Genomic DNA, 19,739 nt, shown 5'->3' with positions numbered 1-19,739 from the left:
GGAACCCGGGTCTCTGGCGCTGTGAGGCAGCAACTCTACCGCTGCGCCACCGTGCCGTCTATTTGTGATACTTTGCCAAGGTTGACTCTAAATCCACAATTCCTAATCATGCACCTCCAGAAATATTATTACAATAGACAATAGGTGCAGGAGTAGGCCATTCGGCCCTTCGAGCCAGCACCGCCATTCAATGTGATCATGGCTGATCATCCCCAATCAGTACCCCGTTCCTGCCTTCTCCCCATATCCCCTGACTCCGCTATCTTTAAGAGCCCTATCTAGCTCTCTCGAAAGTATCCAGAGAACCAGCCTCCTGTGAGGCCATTACATGGTGAGAGATGGGTGTTTATAGTCAGCTGAAGGTCAAGGATGTCCAGGACTCTGGGGAAAATGCTGTCCATTAGTTCTTGTCACAGATACTTCACACTGCTATCAATGACGTGTCAGAAAAGCTGCTCACCAGTAATCCTTCATTCCATCCTGTCCAAGGCCGTTGGGCCGCTGAACCTCAGAGCTAGAGTGATAGCAAGGTGCATCGTATATATATATCTACACTCTAAATCCATCTCAGGCATTACTTCACCTGAAATACTGTACGTGTTTAGATTAGTATAGTGTGGTCTAGAGATACAGCGCAGAAACATGCTCTCCGGCCCACCGACCATCCACCCCCGCACACTATCGCTATCCTACACACACAAGGGACAATTCACAATTTTACCAAGCCAATTAACCTACAAATCTGCTCGGCTTTGGAGTGTGGGAGGAAATTGGAGCTGCCGGATTAAACCCAGGCAGGTCAAGGGGAGAACGTACAAACTCCGTACAGGCAGCACCCGTGGTTTAATGACCAAAAGCCAAAGATATGATCTAAATAAAACCTGACCTTTTATCGGCTGTTGAAAAATGTTTTTTTTTTCCCCCCTTCCCGAATAGGGAACTTATCTCAGGCTTTCCTGCACACAGCACTCACTTTTGCTGCTCAAATCACAGGAGCAAATCATTCTTAATCCCAGCCATCAATGAGGAAGCAGTGTAATATCTGGTCATTATCAGAGTCCTTCCAAGCTTATTGCTCAGCGTACGGGCATAAATCACAGACTGGAGATGCATTAAATATTTAATGGGATTCTTGCATATGAAAATAATTGATTGTTCGGGGAATTTGGGAGGTGTGGAGATGGTGGGGGGGAGAGGAGTTATTGGGTCGACTGCCTAAGGGGATACTGAGTGCATCTTGGCATCAATCAAAAAGACAGGAGTGTATGATACCAACCTGGCACTCAGTCAATGGCTAAACATAGTTATGTTTTCTAAAATTAATTGTAAGGACAATGTAAAATAAATTGTAAGCTTTTATCAGCAGTCTCTCATTCATACGGCTTAAAATTGACTATTATTTTAATGCCAGGGACTGCAGTATATGTCTAAAGGGCCTGTCCCACGAGAATGCGACTCCATGCGGCAAGCGCGACCTAAAGGGCCGGTCCCACCAGCATGCGCCTGCATGCGGCAAGCACGACCTAACGTGGTCGCTTGAGCCGTACGGCGTCGCGGGGCCGGTCCCACTTTGATCGCCGGAGCCGTATGGAGTTGTGCGGAGCTGGTCCCGACATCGCGCGGAACTCCGAAAAACTGACCGTGTTTAAAAATTCCGCGCGGCAACGGCCTGCCGGCCCACGGCCGCCTCGACGCCGTACGCCCGTCGGACTTCGCTCGAACTTCACGTCACTCACTCGAACTCCGTACATACGTACGGCGTCGAGGCGGTTGCGGGCTTTAGGTCGCGCTTGCCGCATGGCGTCGCATGCTCGTGGGACAGGCCCTTAAGTGAATTCTATTGAAGCTAGCGTCGAATTTAATGCTTAGATCACATATCTCAAGGAATTGTAATCTTCGTTTATCATTCTAGTTTTGGTTTCGTTTAGGGCTACAGCGCAGACCCTCCCGCTCACCGAATCCGCGCCGACCAGCGATCCCCGCACACTAACACTATTCCACACACACTACGGACAATTTTTATTTTCACCGGAGCCAATTAGCCTTCAACCCTGCACGTCTTTGGAGTGTGGAAGGAAACCAGAGATCCCGCAGAAAACCCTCGCAGGTCACGGGGAGAACGTGCAAACTCCATACAGACAGCACCCGTAGGCAGGGATCAAACCCGGGTCTCTGGCGCTGTGAGGCAACAACTCTACCGCTGCGCCACCGTGCCACCCACATTCTTTTACATTATGTCATATAATTTTCATATTTAACAGAATAAAATGATTTAATGCATGAATGACACTCATGATTGTTATTGACTCAATCATTCATACTGTATTATTCATTAGCTCATCCTTCATGTCTAAGATTTCAATGAAAACTGAGCATTGCCACAACCACATAATAAGGTGCCTCTTGTTGCTCAGTAACTGCAGCAGAATTATTCTAGTTTAGTTTAGACATACAGCGCAGAAACAGGCCCTTCGGCCCACCGAGACCATGCCGACCAGCGGTCCCCGCACATTAACACCATCTTACCACACACTAGGGACAATTTGACATCTTATACCAAGTCAATTAACCTGCACGTCTTTTGAGCGTGGGAGGAAACTGAAGATCTCGGAGGAAACCCACGCAGGTCACGGGGAGAACGTACAAACTCCGTACAGACAGCAGCCGTAGTCAGGATCGAACCCGGGTCTCTGACGCTGTGAGGCAGTAGCTCTACCACTACACCATTGTGCCGCCCTGTTATCTGGGCATTTTGAGATGAAAGTAACCCTGTTGATCTCATTCATTACACTGGACATTAGCAATAGGAGATTATGCACCCTCTGTGTGAAAACGTTAGCCCCTCAGGTTCCTATTAAATCTTCCCCCTCATGCCTTAAACCCATGTTTATAAGTTCATACGTTCTAGGAGCAGAATTAGGCCATTCAATCCATCAAGTCTACTTCACCATTCATTCATGGCTGATCTATCTTTCCCTCTCGTTCCACCCCCCACCCCCGAACCTCTGTTCTCTGGTTCTTGACTCCCCTTCTCTGGGTAAAAGACTTTGTGCATCTACCCGATCTATTTCCCTCAGTTACACTGTGAACCTTTCACATTTTGCACTGTCAATATTAAAGACCCCCTCGGGCGGCATGGTGGCGCAACGGGTAGAGCTGCGACAGAGACCCAGGTTTGATACTGACCTCGGGTGCTGTCTGTGTGGAGTTTGCATGTTCTCCCTGTGAAGTTCTCCCTTTCTCTGGGTGCTCTGGTCACCGGCAACAGACATTTCATTCTTCTGCAGTTGTATAGGGCTCTGGTGAGACCACATCTGGAGTATTGTGTACAGTTTTGGTCTCCTAATTTAAGGAAGGACATCCTTGTGATTGAGGCAGTGCAGCGTAGGTTCACGAGATTGATCCCTGGGATGGCGGGACTGTCATATGAGGAAAGATTGAAAAGACTAGGCTTGTATTCTGGGGATCTTATAGAAACATATAAATTATAAAAGGACTGGACAAGCTAGATGCAGGAAAAATGTTCCCAATGTTGGGCGAATCTAGAACCAGGGGCCTCAGTCTTCGAATAAAGGGGAGGTCATTTAAGACTGAGGTGAGAAAAAACTTTTTCACCCAGAGAGTTGTGAATTTATGGAATTCCCTGCCACAGAGGGCAGTGGAGGCCAAATCACTGGATGGATTTAAAAAAGAGTTAGATAGAGCTCTAGGGGCTAGTGGAGTCAAGGGATATGGGGAGAAGGCAGGCACGGGTTATTGATAGGGGATGATCAGTCATGATCACAATGAATGGCGGTGCTGGCTCGAAGGGCCGAATGGCCTCCTCCTGCACCTATTTTCTATGTTTCTATGTTTCTGTTTAATTCATTGGAGTTACTGTTTAATTCATTGGAGTTACAGTAACTTGGCTTAGACAACAGACCAGGTTGACTCATCGCATTGGAGTCCTAAAGGATTCTGTTTACTCTCGGCGTTCAATATCATCCCGATGGGAAAACTCCAGCTAACAGGCGTTGTTCTGAGAGAGATCATTGGTTTATTTATCTAGTTTTGGCCAGAAGCTGTCTCTGCCTTACAAATCTTGTCTAACAAGAAACATAATGCTTGTTTCCTTTAATAAGTCCTTGTTAGTTGGAAACCATTAGATTGTAATAAGAGCATGAGCAAATTTAAAGGCAGAATAATGGTATTTCTCTGGAGACGATGAGTGAGCTGGAGAGAATCCTCAACAAGTGCAAAGAGATTCAAACAAAGATTCTGACAATCAAATTTCAAACCACTGTGAAGGTCATCTTCAGGTGTCTATGTCTCGCTTAGGTGCGCCTGTACTGCTCTCCCTGTTCTGTATTAGATCATTGATTAAAACCATAGTAACAATGAGATTAAAAGTAATGGGCCTGTCCCACCTAGGCGATTTTTTAGGCGACCTCAGGAGATTGCCACACAGTCGTAGGTTGGCGCCTGGTGTCGTAGGTGAATCCCATTAAAACTAGTCCCTGGCAGTCGCCTAAAGAGTTGCCTAAGTGGGACAGGGCCATAACTCAGTGGGTCAGGCAGCATCTCTGCAGAACGTGGATAGGTGACGTTTCGGGGCGGGATCCTTCTTCAGAATGATTGTGAGGGAAGCTTAAAGGATTGAGGGGCAGGATAAAGCGTGGCAGGTAATAATTTGATACTGGTGGGGAGGGGCTTTTTGATAGCCAGATGGTTGGACAAAGGCCAGAAATGAAAAGACAGAAGATGAGATACTAAAGGATTGAAGAGTTGCGAATTGTGAAGCTAGAGGAAGGAATGAAGGCGGAAGGGGAGGGGGAGAGGAGGCATAGGTGTGAGTCCAGGTGTGGCACTGGAGAGGGGGGGAGGGGAGGGGGAGGTATATGTGAGAAGGGAGAGGGGAAAGTTAGGTATGTTAACAAAAATTTGAGAAATCAATGTTCATACTGTTGGGCTATAAGCTACCCAAGCGGAATACCTCATAGTCCCAAACATCACCTATCCATGTTCTCCCAGAGATGCTGCCTGACCCGCTGAGTTACTCCAGCACTTTGTGTCTTTTTCCGTACACCAGCATCTGCAGTTTCTTGTTTTGACATGATATTATTGGTTAGCTATTTTTGACCTAAAAAGCTATCAGACAATAGACAATAGGTGCAGGAGTAGGCCTTTCGGCCCTTTGAGCCAGTACCGCCATTCACTGTGATCATGGCTGATCATCCACAATTAGTGTCCCTCCTGTTCATACTGTTGGGCTATAAGCCAAGCTACATGTTAATTTAGAATTTTTATTTCACAGATCTTTCTCATGATGATTATTATATCTATATAATGTTAAAAGTGTTGGGTAGAGAATAGATCCAGTTAGCCATTGTGTTGAATGGCTGAGCATACTGTAGCTGAGGGGCCTAAATAATCTACTTCCATTAGTCATACAGCAAGGAAACAGGACCTTCGGCCTAATGTCAATGGTGACCAAGATGCCCCATCTACGCGAGGCCCACCTGCCCACGTTTGGCTGTTTCCCTCCAAACCTCTCCCACCTGTCTCCAACCTCCCACACTCCAAAGACGTACAGGTTTTTAGGTTAATTGGCTTCCCTCCTCTATCTGTCACTCTGAAGAAGGGTTCCGACCCAAAACGTCGACTATTCCTTCTCTCCATTGATGCTGCCTGACCTGCTGAGTTACCTCAGCGTTTTGTGTCTATCATCAAATACCAATCTTGTAACACATTCAGCAGTTGGCTTCAACATTCCTAAGATCATAATCATTTCAATGTTCCACGTAGCATTCAATGCCCCGTCTGAGCTCAGCCTCAAACCCCCCCCCACCCCTTACCTGAATTACCTGAAGTGTGCTAATTGACACAATATTAAGAACACTCTCCTTGATAATGCATTTTAGTTAGTTGGTTTAGTGTATTGTCACGTGTACCGAGGTACAGTGAAAAGCTTTTGTTGCGTGCTAACCAGTCGATGGAAAGACAATGCAATCTTGCCATCCACAGTGTACAGATACAGGTTGAAGGGAATAACGTGAATATGCGCCCAGCACTCTGTGGAGAGGGAAGAAACTAACACATGCTGCGTTCACCTGCATTTGTGTCATGAGGGTCTCAACCTGAAACGTCGCCCATTCCTTCTCTCCAGAGATGCTGCCTGTCCCGCTGAAAATCTGAAATGCAGTTCTTTCCTACACATTTTTGTTTTATATCTGCCTTGTGTCATCCCGTGTGGGAAAGAACTGCAGATGCTGGTTTAAATCAAAGGTAGACACAGAATGCTGGAGTAACTCAGCGGTAAAAGGCAGCATCTTTGGAGATTCCTTCTCTCCAGAGATGCTGCCTGTCCCGATGGGTTACTCCAGCATTCTGTGTCCACCGATGTGTGATATCCCATTGATTTCATCTGCAGCTCAAATTTGGAAATACCATCGCCTCTGAGCCTGAAGGTGCGAGACAAGACTCGAGCTTCACGAGGAGTCGAAAGAGAATGGAGTTAACAGATGTCCCCCGACCCGTTGCATACTAAACGCCCCCAAAGTGACCGCGTTGAAACGTATAGGAAAACTGCTGACTTTCACAACGTTGCAGGCTGAAAGGAAAGCGCGGACGCTGTTGAATAATGAAACCCAGGCTCTGGGGGCCTTTATGTGGTATTAGCTTCCCTCTCACATATTCAGTCTGGCTGGTTGAGAACTCTCCATTGTACCCCCAGCACAACAGTTTCTTTGGCAGTGACACATCGCAACACTAAAGGCAGGCTGGTTTCAATAGTTGAAGGGGGGGGGGGAGGTAATGGTGGGGAAAGGGATGGATTCAATGGATCATGGCAGGGACCATCTAATCCTCTTTACTGCTGCATCTGGCTCGACAGCTCCGCTCCACAAATCACAAGCCCCACTCGTTAATTAAAGCCCCCTTTCTTCCATTCTCATTTAGCCCTGTGAAAAATGACGAGGGTTTACGGAGAGACAGAGAGGGGAGGGGGGGGGGAGGGGAGTGAGAGAGTTGAGTGAGAGAGTGGAGTGAGAGTGGGGAAAGAGAAAGGAAGGGGGGGAGAGAGAGAGAGGGAGAGAGAGAGAGGGGTGAGAGGGGACAGAGAGAGGGGGAGAGAGAGGGGTGAGAGGGAGGGAGGGGGAGGGAGAGAGTGAGGGAGAGGGAGGGAGAGAGGTGGAAGAGAGAGAGAGAGGGGGGAGAGAGATGAGAGAGAGAGGGGGAGGGAGAGAGAGGGGTGAGGGGACAGAGAGAGGGGGAGAGAGAGGGGGGAGAGAGAGAGGGGAGTGAGAGAGTTGAGAAAGAGAGGGGGGAGAGAGAGAGTGGAAGAGAGAGGGAGGGGGAGGGAGAGAGTGAGGGAGAGGGAGGGAGAGAGAGGTGGAAGAGAGAGAGAGAGAGGGGGAGAGTGGGAGAGGGAGGAGAGGGAGGAAGAGGGAGAGAGAGAGAGAGAGAGAGGGGGTTTCAGCTAAGTGCAGATGCAGCCACGAGCCAGCTGTCTCTGCCGTTTCATTTGTTGGTGGATTTCCGCTTACTATTCTTTTCTGCTCGGGAAGCTATCCCCATTGGCAAACCTACAATGCATGTGCGGAGTCTAAGGGAACAAAGTGCCTCCCCAGCTCAATCAGGAGAAGTAACAAACTCATCTTTGTTCATCTGTTTCCTTTCAGAAAAGTAGGCCAATTTCTTTGGAAGTAGGCCCTGCATCCAACAACAACAAAAAACCCTCCTATGTTACCGTGACCCGCTAGGGATACCAGGCAAGTTGAAGGTACGCTGGGTTACGTTGGTGAGGGCACAGTTCACCACTAGCTAAAAATAAATGTGAAAGAATTTTGAAAATGCTGGAACAATGCAAACCCTTTCGAGATCCGCAACTTTGACCTAAGAACCTTTACTACTAATTAAGGAGGGCAAAATGGTAGATTCCTGCACTTTTAATTCTGATTTACAATTGCAATTTGCAGCACAGAATTGGTAAAGAGGTGAAGTAGGCTGGCACAGTGGCGCAGCGGTGGAATTGCTGCCTAGCAGCGCCAGTGACCCAGGTTCGATCCTGACTACGGGAGCTGTCTTTACGGAGTTTGTATGTTCGCCCCGTGACCTACGTGGGTTTTTTCTGGTTACCTCCCAGACTCTGAATACATACAGGTTTGCCTGGTTAATAGGCTTCTGTAAACAGGGGTGGATGGTGCTAGTGATTGATGGTCGGCGTGGGCTCGGTGGGCCGAAGGGCCTGTTTCAACGCTGTATCTCTCAAGTCAAGTCACTCAAGTGAAGATAAAGTAACTACATTTTTTTCAAAATATACCTTGCCCTTACAAAAATGGATTGAGTGAAAGCTGCGAGGTCTGTCTATATTCTTCACTGAACAAAACAGTCAAAGTGCTGGAATAACAGCGGGTTAGGCAGCAGCTCTGAAGGATCTGCATGGGAGATGTTACAGGTTGGGAGCAAATTTATCCCAGGCACCCACAAACCTCTGAGTAAAAAAACTTGTCCCAACCATTTCCTTTCAACTTCAGTTCAGTTCCGTTTTATTTGTGATATGTAGATTAACACAGGGTCAACGGTACAATGAAATGTGTTTGATAAGACAACGGGTCACCTCAGCAGTGATACTACAAGGATAAAATTAAGGTAAAAAAAGATAAGATAAACGTGACATTAGTAGGTAAAAGACAATAATAAATAAAATAATCAACATCGACAAGGGCCTTGTGGGTGGGCGGCGTGACTCATTTATTTTTTGTCCCGTTTGTGTGTAGTTTTTATTTTTTTTAAACTGGGTATGTGTGTGGGGAAACTTTTTAAAATCTTTCCCCTGCACGGAGAACCCGACCTTTTCCCTGTCGGGTCTCCGTTGTCGTTGGGGCCGAGCACCGTGGAGCGGCCTCCAACCTGAACGACCTGGGGCTCCGGTCGCGGAACTGCGGACTTACCCACCATCGTGGAGCTGGCCGAGTTCGGAGCGGGAGGGACGGTGGTGGCGCGCTGCTGCGGCCCGACCCAGGAGATTCGGGGGCTCCGGCCGCCGGCCCGGTGGACGGTGACACCGGGAGCCCGCGGGTCCCTGCTGGGAGACCGCTTTTCGGGGCCTCCGCAACGGCGACTTCTCCCGCCCGAGTTGCGGGGTTGAGGATGACCCGGAGCGGGGCCTTACACCGCCCGGCGCGGCTTTGAATGGCCGTGGGACTTGCTAGTGCCGGCCGGGGGCTCCAACACCAAGACCCGGAGCGCGGCCTTGCATCACCCGGCGCGGCTTTATATTATAATTGCCGCGGGACTTATTTATCATCGCCCGCCGGGGGCTTTGACTGACATCGGGAGGAGAACGAGGAGTGCAGGGGAGAGATAAGACTTTGCCTTCCATCACAGTGAGGAGGAGATTCACTGTGATGGATGTTCGTGTAAATTGTGTTGTGTCTTGGTTCGTCTTGTTTGTATGACTGCAGAAACCAAATTTCGTTTGAACCTCTGGGTTCAAATGACAACAAATAAATTGTATTGTATTGTATTGATGTGTGAACTTTGTCCCACTCACATTAAAGCTGTCTGGTCTTTGATCTTTCCAGCCTGGGAAAAAAGTTCTATGTACCTTATCTACGCCTTCCATCATTTTATATACTTAAGTAATGCAATAGGCCAGGCAATGAAGGTATACATTGGGGGTGCTAGTGATTGTTTCATTGATGCTTGATCTTCAGATGTTAGGCTTATTCTAAATCCTTTCCATCTTGCATAATGACAACATCAGACCACAACATAGTGTTTAAGAAGGAACTGCAGATGCTGGAAAATCAAAGGTAGACAAAAACGCTGGAGAAACTCAGTGGGTGAGGCAGCATCTATGGAGCGAAGGAAATAGGCAATGTTTGGGGTCGAGACCCATCTTCAGGACCCTGTTTTGCCCTATTTCCTTCGCTCCATAGATGCTGCCTCACCCGCTGAGTTTCCCCAGCATTTTTGTCTACTTTTTATTTTTACTTCATATGTTTTTGTTCGTCTTTTATCATTTTGCTTAAACCTTCGATTTTCCAGCATCTGCAGTTCCTTCTTAAATAAAAATTAAAAGGATTTGTTCTACAAAATTTGGATTCATTCAAAAGGCCGCACTTAATGGCCTAGAAGGCCGCATGCGTCCTTAAGGCCGCAGGTTCCCCACCCTTGGGTTGGACCATCCCTATATTTTATTGCCCCACAATATTTTTGGGCCTGTTGGAGCTCGATGGGAGACTTGACAAAAGTATATAAAATTATGAGGCATACTTAGAGTAGGCAGTCAGAACCATTTCCCCAGGGAGCGGATAGCAGTGAGAGGGGATAAGTTTAATGGAGATGTGTGGACAATTTCTTTTACACACAGAGGGTGGTGGTGGAGGCAGATACACATTCAGAGACTGGCATCGAGTGCTCCTGGAAGGTCATTGAAATTGAAAAGACTAGGCTTGTATTCACTGGAGTTTAGAAGGATGAGGGGGTATCTTATAGAAACGTATAAAATTATTAAAGGACTGGACAAGCTAGATGCAGGAAAAATGTTCCCAACATTGGGCGAGTCCAGAACCAGGGGCCACAGTCTTAGAATAAAGGGGAGGCCATTTAAGACTGAGGTGAGAAAAAACGTTTTCACCCAGAGAGTTGTGAATTTGTGGAATTCCCTGCCAGAGAGGGCAGTGGAGGCCAAATCAATGAATAGATTTAAGAGAGAGTTAGATAGAGCTCGAGGGGCTAGTGGAATCAAGGGGTATGGGGAGAAGGCAGGCACGGATTATTGATTTGGGACAATCAGCCATGATCACAATGAATGGCTGTGCTGGCTCAAAGGGCTGAATGGCCTCCTCCTGCACATACTTTCTATGTTTCTGTGTCATCTCTCGGTGAAAGACGCTCTTTGTTCTGACCGAGCGTTGTTGACCTCAAGTTCAAGTGAGTTTATTGTCATGTGTCCCTGTATAGGACAATGAAATTCTTGCTTTGCTTAAGCACACAGAACATAGTAGGCATTTACTACAAAACAGATAAGTGTGTCCATATACCATGATATAAATATATACACACATGAATAAATTAACTGATAAAGTGCAAATAACAGAAAGTGGTTATTAATAATCAGAGTTTTGTCCGAGCCAGGTTTAATAGCCTGATGGCTGTGGGGAAGTAGCTATTCCTGAACCTGGTTGTTGCAGTCTTCAGGCTCCTGTACCTTCTACCTGAAGGTAGCAGGGAGATGAGTGTGTGGCCAGGATGGTGTGGTGGGTCTTTGATGATACTGCCAGCCTTTTTGAGGCAGCGACTGCGATAAATCCCCTCGATGGAAGGAAGGTCAGAGCCGATGATGGACTGGGCAGTGTTTACTACTTTTTGTAGTCTTTTCCTCTCCAGGGCGCTCAAATTGCCGAACCAAGCCACGATGCAACCGGTCAGCATGCTCTCTACTGTGCACCTGTAGAAGTTAGAGAGAGTCTTCCTTGACAAACCGACTCTCCGTAATCTTCTCAGGAAGTAGAGGCGCTGATGAGCTTTCTTGATAATTGCATTAGTGTTCTCGGACCAGGAAAGATCTTCAGAGATGTGCACGCCCAGGAATTTGAAGCTCTTCACCCTTTCAACCATCGACCCGTTGATATAAATGGGGCTGTGGGTCCCCCTCCTACTCCTTCCAAAGTCCACAATCAGTTCCTTGGTTTTGCTGGTGTTGAGGGCCAGGTTATTGCGCTGGCACCATATGGACAGTTGCTCGATCTCTCTTCTATAATCTGACTCATCCCCATCAGTGATACGCCCCACAATAGTGGTGTCGTCAGCGAACTTGATGATGGACTTCGCACTGTGATTGGCTACGCAGTCATGGGTATAGAGTGAGTACAGCAGGGGGCTGAGCACGCAGCCTTGAGGTGCTCCCGTGCTGATTGTTATCGAGGCTGACACATTTCCACCAACTCCAGAGGAGCAAGATGTCCGTCGGGGTATGTTGCCGACTGGCCCGCTGCAGACTGCAGGAGTACGTGCTGAGGGACTCACTGAAGCTCGGTGCAGCCAACGCCAAGGCACGGTGGGGGAGGACCACAGTCTAGGGCCCTTCCGCTGCTGGACAGGGGGGGGCAGAGTGTGGTGGAGACGCCCCTCAAAATAAGGGAAGGGATTCGAGGCCAGTGGGCCACATGAGTGGCCAGGGTGGGTGGGGGGGGGAATTTGTGAAATTTGAGCAATATATGTAAACTATTGCCTCAGAAAATGATGATTTCTTTGCACGGTTCATGTATTGTAGATATTTATTACTTGAATAAAGTCTTTTTTTTTATTTTTTTTTTATTTTTAAAGTGGTGTTTAAGAGGCTTTTAGATAGGCCCGTGAAAATGAAGGGAATAGAGGGATATGGACGAAATCAGTTCAGCTAGGCATCATGTTCGGCATAAACATTGTGGGCCAAAGGGCCCGACCCTGTAGCATTTATATGTAGGAAAGAACTGCAGATGCTGGTTTAAATCGAAGGTAGACACAAAATAACTCAGCGGGACAGGCAGCATCTCTGGAGAGAAGGAATGGGTGATGTTTCGGGTCGAGATCCTTCTTCAGACTGTAGTGTTTATGTTCTATGCTGCCAAATATTACTGTATCCTTTGGGATCGGTTAAGAATCAGGCAACCAGGTCAGAATTCTGCAACTAATTGCGAGTCAATGAACCACATTGAACAGGCCAGTGAGGTTTTAAACTAAATACATTAAATAAGTAAGTAAGTTTATTGGCCAAGTATTCACATACAAGGAATTTGCCTTGGTGCTCCGCCCACAAGTAACAACATGACATACAGTGACAGTTACGAATGACTCAGAAAACACTAAACATTAATAACAATAAAACATTAATGATAAAACACCATTGATCAAGCATGTGAACCAACAAAATACCAGATCAAAGGAAGTGATACCAGGGACGTGGACCATGCCTGGTGCTTTCCTGCTCTTATGCAGTTCACAAATGCCGTCTTCTGTCGTAAGCTGCCGTTTGATCCTTGACCTTCTCTCAAACAAACAGCAAAGTCCCACTGAGTGCCCGGCTCATTGTAGTCAAGGCCAAAATATCACGTCTTTGAAAAGGATGTAAAATGTCAAGTTAGCTATTAGTGCCTTCAGAAACACAAGCAGCTGGGATGTATTTAGATTTCTGTCGAGAAGAGACAGAGAGAGACTGCCAGATTGCTCATGGTCCCATTGAACAGACTGATGGATTATGATCCTGAATTAGATGCCTGTTCACTATCGGTGTCATCTTTTTTTTGTAGCATCCATCCCTCTAAGCACAAACTCATGCAGGAGCGGTTTTGAATGTGGCATCTATGACATTGGCAGGGTGGAACAGCACTGGAGTCCCTGCCTTAATGCCCCTGTCACACTTAGGAAACCTGAACGGAAACCTCGGGAGACTTTGCGACCCACCCAAGGTTTCCGTGCGGTTGCCGGAGGTTGCAGGTAGTGGAAGCAGGTAGGGAGACTGACAAAAACCTCTGGGAACCTCCGGGAACCACACGGAAACCTTGGGTGGGGCGCAAAGTCTCCAGAGGTTTCCGTTCAGGTTTCCTAAGTGGGACAGGGGCATTTTACAGTGGCAGAGACCCAGGTTCGATCATGACTACGGGTGCTGTTTGTTCGGAGTTTGTACCTTCTCCCCGTGACCTGTGTGGGATTTCTCCGGGCGCTCCGGATTCTCCCCCACACTACAAAGACAGGCATGTTTGTAGGTTAATTGGCTTCTGTAAATTGTAAATTGTAAATCCCAAGTGCGTAGGATAGTGTTAGTGTTCGGGGTGATTGATAGTCGGCATGGATTGAGTGGACCGAAGGGCCCGTTTCCACGCTGCATCTCTAAGCTAAAGATGGTTACCCCATCCTAAGTGATGAAACCACAAGTACAAACATAGGAACCAATTCCCCGACATTTTGTTCTATAATCACATATTTCCATTCATCACTCCCAGCTCAATATCCCCGAATCACCTTGCTGAGTGAAAATCTCTTTGTTTCCGTGGGCCTGTTGGGGACGCAATGAACTCCAGGAGCTGGTTCACGAACAAATGACACAAAGCGCTGAAGTAACTCAGCGGGTCAGGCAGCATCCCTGGAGAACATGGACTGCTCCACAGGGAGTTTTTGTGGGGAATGGTTTCACTCGGCTTTGTGCGGGAAATAAAAGTGCAACATCATGGCTGAACAATCAGTGTTTGTATTTAAGATTACACCCCTTGGTTGGCGTATCCCACAAAGGGAACGCTGTTCTACTCGATTACACCGAAACTTGTCACCATCTTTAGCACCACGACCAAATCAACACTTAATCTGCTCGGGGGGGAATACAGGCCTAGATTTGCAACTTCTGCAGGTTATATCCTGCCATAAATCATCTCCAGTAATTGTGTCGTCCTTTATCGATCGCAACTCTATTTTGATGATAAATCTGCCATATCCTCGCATTTAAAACAGGATTGACCTAATGCTGTTCAAAAAGTTGGTGAGCAAGTAGGATAGCATCAAACGAGCTTGTACGGGTGATCGATGGTCGGTGTGGATTCGGGTGACTGATGGGCCCGTATCCACTTTGTACCACCAAACTAAAGACCCCATCCCAAGTAATGAGATGGCATAGTGGCGCAGCGGTAGAGTTGATGCCTTACAGCGTCAGTGACCCAGGTTCGATCCTCACTATGGGTGCTGCCTGTATGGAATCTGTACCTTCCCCCCCTCCCCCCCCCCCCACCCCACCCCCACCCCACCCGTGACCTGCGTGGGTGTTCTCCAGTTTCCTCCCACACTACAAAGACGTACAGGTTTGTAGCTTAATTAGATTGGTATCATTGTAGAATTGTCCCTAGTGCATGTAGGATAGTGTTAGCGTGTGGGGGTCGCTGGTCGGCGCGGACTCGGTGGGCCGTAGGACCCGTTTCCGCGCTGTATCTCTGAACTAAACTACACTAAGACGAACTTAGACTATAATATGCACTCAGCTTGGCTCCCGTGCTCTGCTTAATTTTCTGATTTGAATTCATTTCCTCATCCTTTGATGCCAACTTGTTAATCACCACTTGTGTTGAATAGACTCACACTCATTTCTATCACTCAACCACCCGCTGAGATGCAGTATAATCTTTTATCCCTTTGTGTTCCAAATCCTGCTTTGCAGAAATTTATTACAAAATCTACTTCTACTTAGCATACATGATTGAACCTTTAAGTCTAGAGTTCTTTTGGCAATCTCACCCGTGTTAATCTGGGTCATTTTTAGTGATATTCTGTATATTATGTCTGGGCGCTCCAACGCACAAGTGTGTTCAGGATTTGATAGGATTCACCCGAACTCAATCCTTCTGCCACCTTGGAAGAGAAAGCAGAGGTCGATGGCAGGGACTCCGCTCCAAATTATGCACTGTTGAATTGTAATTATGTACACAACTGCACTGTTTCATAGCCCTGTCCCACGGTACGAGTTCATTCAAGAGCTCTCCCGTGTTTAAAAAAAATCAAACTCGTGGTAAGCACGGAGAATGAACGTAGCGGGTACGTCGGAGCTCGGGGACGTCTCTTAGCGGCTCGTACCGCTAACGGCAGGTACTCGGGAAGCCTCGCTAATGGCAGGTAAGCACGGGAAGACTCGTGAAGATTTTTGAACATGTTGAAAAATGTCCACGAGAGCCCCGAGTGGCCATTACCGTAAATCTCTGAGTTCGAATCAGGGCAAAATCGGGAGAACTCTTGGAATGAACTCGTACCATGGGACAGGGCTTTAAGGCTTCATTCTTCTGATGAACAGCAAAGATTTGTCATCGTTGTAATTGTACTTGTAATTATTCTATTAGCCAAGTATGTAAAAACATACAAAGAATTTAATTTGCCACTCAGCCATACCATAAAAGCTACAAGACACACAACTGCATACAAATTAACGTAAACATCCACCGCAGCGCACTGTGATGGAAGGCAATAATGTATTATCTTCCTCCCTCCATTTCTCCCGTGGTCGGGGCAGTCGAACCATCCGCAGTCCGGAATTGGCAATCTTTTATTACGCTGCAGAATAATGTGACTCAAAGTTCATTTCATCCTTGGGCAAACATTGCCTTTGGACGCTGCTTCACCCCCCCCCCCCCCCCCCGAGAGTTAGCCACTGTATTTAGATTTGATGCCCAGTGATGTGCGCAGGTGAGAATTAGCATTGGCTTCTGCCCGTAACTTATTACCAGCCGGGACCATCGTCCTGCAATAATGCATGGAAGTCAACCTAGTGTGAAGGACACAGAGCCACCATTAAATGCTGGTCGCATGTAGCCTGCTGTCTTTGGCTGTGCCTCCTGCAGACAACAAAACCTCTCCACCGATCGCCCTTCTCCCTCCTCCCATCCCAATCCAAAGAAGATGAACAGCCAGTGCTTCATGGCCGTGGGACATTCCAACGCCCGCCGGGGGCTCCAACATTGTGACTTTTAGACCGGGAGCGGGGCCGTACATCGCCCGGCACGGCCTAAAATGGCCGTGGGACTTAGAATCGCCTGCCTGGGGCTTGGACATCGGGAGAGAAATGGAGAACAGGGGAGGGAAAAGACTTTGCCTTCCATCACAGTGGGTCCACTGTGATGGATGTTTGTGTGAATTAAATTGTGTGTATGTCTGTAGGAAATTGTCTTTGTTTGTATGGCTGTGGAAACGGAATTTCGTTTGAGCCTCACTGAGGCTCAAATGACAATAAATATTGTATTGTAAAATTGGAGGTCAATAAATATTGAATGATCAGAGGGTTTGAGGGGCAATGAGGATCAAACACCGACAAGCAGTTGAACTCCGGGGCAGATCAACCAACAAGAGGTGCCGCAGACACCAGAGGCTAGAGGCGGCCTTGCCCCATTTCCAATTGTCTTATAATCTTGTGTTTTAAGTAAGTAAGTACGTTTATTGGCCAAGTATTCACATACAAGGAATTTGCCTTGGTGCTCCGCCCACAAGTAACAACATGACATACAGTGACAGTTAAGAATGACTCAGAAAACACTAAACATTAATAATAATAAAACATTAATGATAAAACACCATTGATCAAGCATGTGAACCAACAAAATACCAGATCAACGCGAGGCTACAGATTTTTGTGGATAACTACTCGTGGATAAAAACTGTTTTTAGGAGAACTCATTCCAGTTTCCCGTTTTATTTTTTCTCTCATATTTAAAAAGGGACGTAAACATTTCATGTTCATCAACATTTATGCTTTGGTTAATGTGTCGCAGGTTTCAACAAGAGACACGCCACAGTGGTGCAGCGGTAGAGTTGCTGCCTTGCAGCGCCAGAGACCGATGTTCGATCCCGACTACTGGTACCGTCTGTATGGAGTTTGTACGTTCTCCTTGTGACCACGTGGGATTTCTCTGGGTGTTCCGGTTTCCTCCCACACTCCAAAGACGCCCAGGTTTGTAGGCTAATTGGCTTTGACAAAATTGTAAATTGTCCCTAGTGTGTGTAGGATGATGCTAGTGTACGGGGCGATCGCTGGTCGGCACAGACTCGGTGGGCCAAAGGGCCCGTTTCCGCGCTGTATTTCTAAAGTCTAAAGACTTCTACTTCACTGCTCCCATCTCCTTTACAACCTATCCATGATTAGAATCTTGCCACGTGGAGAGGTCCTCTGTACCTGGGTTGTCTTACGAGGAAGGGTTGGATCGTCTGGGCTTGAATCCACTGGAGTGTGGAAGAGTGCGATGCCTCACTACCACCTTCTCAAGAACAGTTAAGAAAAGATAAGACGAGAGGCAGGCGTGACTTGACGGCAGACAGACACAAAATGCTGGAGTAACTCAGCGGGACAGGCAGCGTCTCTGGAGAGAAGGAGTGGGCGACGTTCGAGTCTTCAGACTTGATGGCATGTGGGGGGAGAGTGGGGGGGGGGGGAAATACGTGGGGCAAAAGGGAGTTCTCCGAGAGGCAGCATTGAATCAATGGGTCAAATGACCTCCTCTGATGTCTTGAGGAAATACAAAACATTGGCCTTGCCTGCGATGCCCAAATCCCAAAATAAGAGTGAATAACTGGGTCAAAGACATGGCGAGCGGAGGGTTTCCTGTGACCTATGTCAGAACAAGTGTTGTTTATGCAATGGCATGATTCAACGTAAAGAGGCATCAATCAGTTCTATGTGGATCTTAGCCGGTCCAGGAAATTCCAAGTCTCTTATTACAGAACCAGTCAAGGCACGAGCATTCCATTAATGGATACTTTGTTGAGTTAATACTCATCGTACAGTTGTCCATTCATTATCAAATGTATTTCACATTGGATAGTTAGTCCCTTTGTCGCTTCCTCCGAAGCAGCACCATCATTTTTCTTTCATCTTGTACGACAGCACGGTGGCGCAGAGGTACAGTTGCTGCCTCACAGCGCCAGAGACCCGGGTTCGATCCCGATTAGGGGTGTCCTCTATATGGAGTTTGTACATTCTCTCGGTGACCACGTGGCTTTTCTCCGGGTGCCCCGGTTTCCTCCCGCACTCCAAAGACATACAGGTTTGTCGGTTAGACACAAAATGCTGGAGGAACTCAGCGGGTCAGACAGCATCTCAGGAGAAATGGAATGGGTGACGTTTCGGTTCGAGACCCTTCCCCAGACCAGACCTCGACCCGAAAGGTCACCCATTCCTTCTCTCCAGAGATGCTGCCAGTCCCGCTGAGTTACTCCAGCATTTTGTGTCTATCTTTGGTTTAAACCAACATCGGCAGTTCCTTTCCTGCACAGGTTTGTAGGTTAATTGGCTTTGTTTAAAATTGTAAAATTGTGCGAACTCCGTTCAGACAGCACCCGCAGTCAGGATTGAACCTGTGTTTCTGGCGCTGCAAGGCAACAACTCGACCGTTGCACCATCGTTGCCGCTTCTCTTGCTGAAACCCACAAAACATTAATCAAGGCGTAAATGGTGATGAACCTGAAATGTTTTCATCCATTTTAAACACCGGAAGAAAAAAACCCCCCACACAAACTGGAATGACTTCTCCATAAAAGACAAGAACATGAGAACGTTGGAATTGGGGCGAGTCCTCCTCATGTGTAGGATAGTGCTGGTGCACGGGGTGATTTCCGCGTTTAGTTTATTTATACAGCTCAGTAACAGGCTCTTCGGCCCAGCGGGTCCGCACCGGCCAGCGATCCCCGCCCATTAACACTATCCTACACCCACTAGGGACAATTTTCACATTTACCAAGCCAACTGACCTACAAGCCTGTACGCCTTTGGAGTGTGGGAGGAAACCGAAGATCTCGGAGAAAACCCACGCAGGTCACGTCGAGAACGTACAAACTCCGTACAGACAGCACCCGTAGTCGGGATCGAACCCAGGTCTCCGGCGTTGCATTCACTGTAAGGCAGCAACTCTACTGCTGCGCCACCGTGACTGCCGTTGTATCTCTAAAGTAAAACGTCTACCGAGATATGGTGCTGACATCAACAGAAAGCGTTCCCTTATCTGGTTCTCTTCGATTCAATGGCCAGCCTTAGTGAGATCCACTTTGAGATGGAGTCGTCTGTGTGATTCTAGCCTGTTGCCGGAGCAACAACGGTCCACAAATACCATGACATGATTGGCATCCACATCCAATATTTTACGCTTCCGTTCTGTTATTAATGCGATTATTGTGAGATTCACCGGCAAGGAGCAGAGTGTCGTACATTCACAGATGATAAAGTAAAATTCTTGATGTGTGGTGTGCAAGAAACAGTA

This window comes from Amblyraja radiata, chromosome 19 (genome assembly GCF_010909765.2).
Source record: "Amblyraja radiata isolate CabotCenter1 chromosome 19, sAmbRad1.1.pri, whole genome shotgun sequence".
NCBI classification, from domain to species: domain Eukaryota; kingdom Metazoa; phylum Chordata; class Chondrichthyes; order Rajiformes; family Rajidae; genus Amblyraja; species Amblyraja radiata.
Note: the sequence above shows the minus strand (reverse complement) of the source record.